This window comes from Protobothrops mucrosquamatus, unplaced genomic scaffold, assembly GCF_001527695.2.
Source record: "Protobothrops mucrosquamatus isolate PMUCROS unplaced genomic scaffold, P.Mucros_1.0 scaffold5163, whole genome shotgun sequence".
Taxonomy (NCBI): Eukaryota; Metazoa; Chordata; class Lepidosauria; order Squamata; family Viperidae; genus Protobothrops; species Protobothrops mucrosquamatus.
The window spans coordinates 101789-108483 of record NW_015391034.1 but is presented as its reverse complement, the minus strand read 5'-3'; the positions used below and the strand labels follow the sequence as shown (position 1 = coordinate 108483).

General features: G+C 46.6%; 1 pseudogene; it reads left to right on the top strand.

The window, feature by feature from the left end:
- Positions 1-6695, top strand: part of LOC107299600 — a 22272-nt pseudogene that overhangs the window by 13011 nt on the left and 2566 nt on the right.

Sequence of the window (6695 nt, the reverse complement as noted above, 5' to 3'; positions counted from 1 at the left end):
CAGAGGAGCAGCCTTAACGTACATCAAAGAATCCATTCAGGAGAGAAGCCGTATCAATGCCTGGAGTGTGGAAAGAGGTTCAGTTTTCAAGGAAACCTTTATGCACATCAAAGAATCCACTCAAGAGAGAAACAGTATAAATGCCTGGAATGTGGAAAGAGTTTCAGTCAGAGGGGAGACTTTTATATACATGAAAGAATTCACCTTGGAAAAAAACCATATAAATGCATGGAGTGTGGAAAGAACTTCAGTCACAGGGGACATCTTCATACACATCAAAGAATCCACTCAGGAGAGAAACTGCATAAATGTCTGGAGTGTGGAAAGAGCTTCAGTCAGGGGGGACACCTTTATAGACATCAAAGAATCCACACATGCGGAGAAACCCTATAAATGCCAATTTAGCTTGAAACTATTGCAGTTACCTTTTAAAAAAAATAACGGCTGCTAGCCAGCTCAAGCATCTTCAGTTAGCAAAAGCAAAAACCGGAGCTGGCTCGGCACTTGTTTGGCCATGTGGACAGACATCAAAGACTCCATTCAGGAGAGAAACCATATAAATGCCTGGAGCGTGGAAAGAGTTTCTGTGGGAAGGGAAGTCTTTATCAGCATCAATCCACTCGGGAGAAAAAACAATACAAATACGTTGAGTGTGGAAAGAGCTTTATTGTTTGTGGACCTCTATCGACATCAAAGAATTCACATGGGGAAAAAATGCTAAATATGCCTGAGTGTGGAAAAACCTTCAGTCACAACGGTGCCACTGAGATAACAATAGCATTTAGACTTATATGCCTCCCCATAATGCTTTACAATGAACTCTGGGAGATTTCCAAGGTAAACATTATTTGCATATTGCCGCCAACAATCTGGGTCCTCCTTTTACCATCCTCAGAAGGATGGATGGCTGAGTCAAGGCTTGAGCGCTGTCAGAATCAAACTTTAGGCTGTGGACAGACCTGCAATACTGCACTAAGAAGCTACTCGAATGTTTATCACAGACCTAAGTACAGCTCAGTAAGACAGATGTGAACTCTTACCCTTCATTGCCATCTCAACCTTTGTGTGTCAACATGAGTATATGTTGTATTCTCAGCCCAAACATTCAGGAGTAAGTAAACTTATGGACAGCGCCATTTTATTATTCCCTTTATTGCTACACTCTCTTTAATGATTGTGCTCCTCTGTGATGCCAAATATTGGAATTTGAATAATTTTACACACTTTTTCAAGGAGTGTGTGTAATCTTTCGAGCACAAGTGTATTCAACTCTGCAAACTCAGAATTTCGTCCGAGTGGTGAGTGGAATAATGTGGCTGTAAAACAGGTAGGCCGTACGGTTTGCCTTAAACAATTTCAGCGGTGAAGTACCAAACTACAGGTAATTCTTGAGGTACGACAGATGATTTAGTGACCGTTCAACAGTCCAACAGACCTCCCAAAAGCCCTGTATGACCTTGATTCGAAGATAAGAATTTTACAAAAATTATCACGGGCAGCTTTCAAACTTTGCAGAGACGCTGAAGCATGCCCACTTACCTCTCCCCCTCCATCCTTGGGCCTGCTCTGCCACCCTGTCGCTCCCCTCACAATGCCTTGTTTACTTTCTGGAGATCTGCAGAACTCAGCATTATAGGCCGTACTTACTGGGCCACGTGAAGCAGCAACTTTGCCTTCCGGGTCAGGTTTGAAACAGGGCAAAGCAGCTCCCTCTGCCTCGCCCTTTTGACACTTAACCCTTCATTGTCTGTCCTCCCTCCCACTGCCACAGGCTCTTGTTTCTCCCCAGGAAATACAGAAACTGCAGAGCACAGACTGTGGCTCATTATCCTGTTTAGAGTTTAACAGGCCACAGAGAAAGGCTGAGCTGGGCTAAGACTGGGCTTTGTGCTGCAGCTCAGGGGCTTTTTCAGCCCCAGAGCCATTTGGCCCTCCAAGAATCCCCTGAGCTGTCACACGGTCACTCAAGCCCTCGTTGTTTCCCGCCTGGACTATTGCAATGCTCTCTACAGCTAGTTCAGAATGCGGCTGCGCGGGGGATTTTGGGGGCCTCTAGATGCTCCCATGTAACACCTCTCCTGCGCGAGCTCCCACAGAGAGGGCCTCCTTAGGGTACCGTCGGCCAGCCAATGCCGGCTGGCGACCCCCAGGGGGAGAGCCTTCTCTGTGGCAGCTCCTGCCCTCTGGAATGACCTGCCCCCCGACCTACGTACAATTGCGGACCTGCGCCTCTTCCGCCGAGCCGTGAAAACTCATCTGTTCCATGCGGCCGGCCTGGCTTAGTTTTGATTGGGTTTTGTTAGGGGTTTTATATTTTAGAGCAGGCTTTTATGTAATATTTACTGTGATTTTTATTATTGCCTGTTCACCGCCCTGAGTCCCGTAAGGGAGATAGGGCGGTATATAAATTTTAATAATAATAATAATAATATTCTTTCCCTGGTCTTCCTGATCTCAGGCTGCACTATGGCACCTCCCTTCCTCCAACTCATGGAGGGGATCGTATAACGATGTCTGTGTTGCAGGAATACATTCCTTGCTGAGGGCCACGAAACGGGTTCCTTGCACATATTTGCAACTTTTATAGTTTTATAATAAACTTGCAATATTGAAGGTTTCTGCTTTTGATAAGATAAACTTTGTCATTTTTTTTTACCTCTGGACACAACGGCACACATCAAAAATGAAATTTAGTTGCCTGCTCTCAAAGTGAACACACATATGGCACACACCTAACATACTATATGCAACATATGAATAAATCTACACCCCTACATATACATAACAAACAAATATGAAACTCTGTCCACCTTGAAAATATAACGGAAGGAGGAAGCTTGAGAGTTCACAAGGTTAATGCTGTTTGGAATGAAACTCTGGCTGAATCTGGATGTTCTGCTACGGATACCACGGAGCCCCCTCCTCCCAGAAGGTAACACGGAAAACAGGTTGTGAAGAGGATGGGTAGTGTTTCTGGGGGGAGAGGTGAGAGCAGCCTTCCCATATCTGGGGGGCGCCCCGAAGAGGAGGGAGCCAAGCTCTTCTGGAGGCAGGTAGTTCCACTGGTTAACAGTTCTCCCTGTCAGGAGATTCCTTCTCCAGTCATTTTCTCTCCTCGCTGCTTCTCCCGCCTTCAGGAGGGGCTTCTGTGTCCTGGATTCCCTCTTTTCATTGAGGGAAATCTCTTTGCTATAATAGACTAATAAATTGCCTTTAAACGATCATCCCACTTGGTGCCTATTTGGAGCAAGTGTGACGTGGCTGAATCGGGGGCTAATTTGGCCTTCGTTGTTGTGGGTGTGAAAGAGCTCCTCCATCTCCTTCATATAATCTAAATGGCTTTTCCAAAGGTCAGCACCATGTAAGGCCATCCTCAGTAAGGGAGGCTGGACTAGGACGACAGGCAAAGCCCCGGAAATCCAGCCCTTCTCAACACTGCCACACTTAGCATGTGTGAATGTGGGTGTTAGATCCCATGGAGGGAATTGTGTTGTGTGAACGGAAACAAGATGTTGCTGAACTATAAACTGGCAACTTTCTTGCCATTCTTCCTCTAATAAGGCTGCCCCTCCGACTGCAGCACTTTCCACGCTCCAGGCATTTATGCAGTTTTTTTTTCCAGTGTGGATTCTTAGATGGATTTCAAGATCTCCATTTCTTTGGAAGGACTTTCCACATTCCAGGCGTTCATATTTCTTTTTCCCCTTGAAGGTTCTCTGGGGATTCCCGGGTCTTCCGCCTGTCCCGAAGGACCCTCCGCCCTCCCGGCCCGTCTCTGGGTCTCCGCCCGTTTCCTGCTCCCCGCTTCTCCCTCCAGGCGGCCTCCTTTCCCGGAGTCCCCCTCGGCTCATCCCTGCCGGGCCTTGCCCGCCATCTCCTCCCGGGGCTGCTCCGCGGGGCCTCCACTCCTCTCGGGCGGCGCCTCCTTCCTTCCTTCCTCCGCAGGGCTCGCCTGTCCCCCTGCAGGGGCGAAGGAGAGGCGGGTCAGGGCTTCGTCCGTTCCCCGGAGGAGTCCCAGCCCCGCCCACCCGCAGAGCCGACATCGGTTATTAGTGAAGGCAAATTCCAATTACAATTCAGAATAGACCTGGAAGGGACCTTGGAGGTCTCCTCGTCCAAACCTCTTCTCAAGCAGGAGACCCTACACAGATTGAGACAAGTCTTTTCTTAAAAACGTCCAGTGATGGAGTGCCCACGATTTCTGGAGGCAAGCAGTTCCCCTGGTTAATTGTCCTCACTGACAGGAAATTTATCCTTAATTCCAGGTTGCTTCTCACCTTGATTAGTTTCCATCTGTTGTTTCTTGCCTTGCCTTCAGGTGCTTAGATAGATAGATAGATAGATAGATAGATAGATAGATAGATAGATAGATAGATAGATAGATAGATAGATAGATAATCTTTATTGTCATTTTGTGTACTGTGCGCACATTGGCACGCATTAAAAATGAAATTTAGTTGCTTGCTTTCAAAGTGTACATATACATAACACATTTAAACATGCTATATACATGTATAAACCTGCACCCTTACATATAAATAACATATAAATATTAATCACTGTCCATCTTGAATACAAAACAGAAAGAGGAAGCTTTAGAGTTCACAAGGTTCATATTGTATGGAACAAAACTGACTGAATCTGATGTTCTGCTTCGGACACCACGAAGCCCCCTCCTCCCAGAAGGTAACAAGGAAACCAGTTGTGCAGAGGACGTGTGGCGTCCCAGACAATCTTACGGACCCTGCTCAAGCAACGCTTACGTGCCATGTCCTGGATAGAAGGGAGTGAACTGCCAATAATCTATTCTGCCATCTTCACCACTCCCTGCACCGCCTTCCTGTCTGAAGCAGTGATGCTTCCAAACCAGACTGTGATGCTGTACGACAGGTTGCTCTCCATCGTCCCCCTGTAGAAAGTGGTCAGGACAGGGGAAGGGAGATGTGCTTTTCTCATGTGACCACAGAAAATTCAGGCGCTTCTGTGCCCGCTTCACCAGGGTCTCACTGCTGAGCACCCAGGCTAGTCTACTCGTTAGCTGCACACCCAGGAGTTTGATGCTGGTGACCGTCTCCACAGGTGAATCATTAACACACAGAGAAGTGTGACTGTGCCTGCCTTTTCTGAAATCAACAATGATCTCTTTGGTTTTTCCAGTGGTTAAAATTAGGCTGTTTTTTTACATCAGTTCACCAAATTGTCAACCTCCTTGGGGTAAGCACCTCACTGTCATCTTGAATAAGGGCTACTATTGTTGTATCTTTGGAAAATAAACTGACCCCATCCTACGTATGGCAGCCTCTGAAACACTGGAATACGGCTATCATGTCACCCCTAGTCCTCCTTTTCTCTAGACTGGCCAAACCTTTCTTCATGTGTTTTAGACTCCAGGCCTTTAACCATCTTAGTTGCTCTTCTCTGCACTGTTCCCAAAGTCTCAGCAGGTGGGCGATTACAGATGCCCATGGAAGTGGACAGGTAAGTGGAGGGGGGGGGTAGTTGACTTGCAAATGTGCTGGCAGATAAGCAGGTGCATTGTTTTGCCACTCAGCTGCAGGAAGAGAAGGAAATGAAATAGATGCAGGTCCAGGGTTGGAGGGCTATGTCTCAGGTTGTAAAATCTGAGGGGAGAGGTGTTGGAGGGGATTCTCCCTCTCAGCTGCAGTTTTGTAAAGGGGTCCTTGGGAGAGAAGGGAAGAGAGACAAACTGGATCTGGGAAGGGAGGGGCTGGTGATGCAGCTAGAGGGGAGGGGGCTGACTGACCCAACCCTGTTTGCTGCCCGTGATGTATTTTGCAGTTATTGTTCATGACAGATTGGTATATTGACCCCAAACTGTACACCTATGACTACAATTGAGCCAAACGTTTCTGTTGCTGACCGTTGTTAAGCGAGTTTCACTCCATTTTACTACCTTTTTTGCCACAGTTGTCACTCATCTCCCCCAGTTATTAAGCCAATTAGTGCAGCTGCTAAGTGAATGACAGCGTTGTTAAGTGAATCTGGCTTCCTCTGCTGACTTTGCTTGTCAGACGCCAGCTGCGGAGGTTAGAAGGGTGAACACATGAGCCTGGCACTGTGCGACTGTCAGGAATACACGCCAGTTGCCTGAATTTGGGTCACGTGAACATGGGGATCTGCAATGCTCAGAATTTTGCAAACTGATCATATTTTTTTAGGAACTCCTGTAACTTCAATCATTAAACAAATGGTGGTAAGTCAAGGACTCTCTCTACAGGCCTTTAAAAATAGCTCATAATAGCCCTCAAACTGGAACCCACCGAGGTCAAAATTGTCCTGCAATCCATCTCCAAAACTAGCCCAATTGGGTAGAAAAACTGCTCAACGGTCATAACAGTTCTCAGCCAGCAATCCCCAAACTTCACCTCCTCCCCACACACACAAAGACAATTACCCTTTTCAAGGAAAGCAAATGACACTGTTGTATTTTTGGTTCACCCTAAAGTTATATTCGGTCTGCTAAAGTCTTGCAAACTCAGGAGATCAATGTGGGAACTGCTGAATCCAAACTGAAGCATCTCACCCCACTGAAGAATCTCCTGCCCTGGAAATACTCAACTGCTTTCTAATAGTGGAAGACAGTATGGTTATGAAAAAGCATACAAAATATTGCAAAAGTAAAAGATTGATTTTACTTTACGTGGAAGTACAGGCAGTCCTCGAGTTACAAGTTC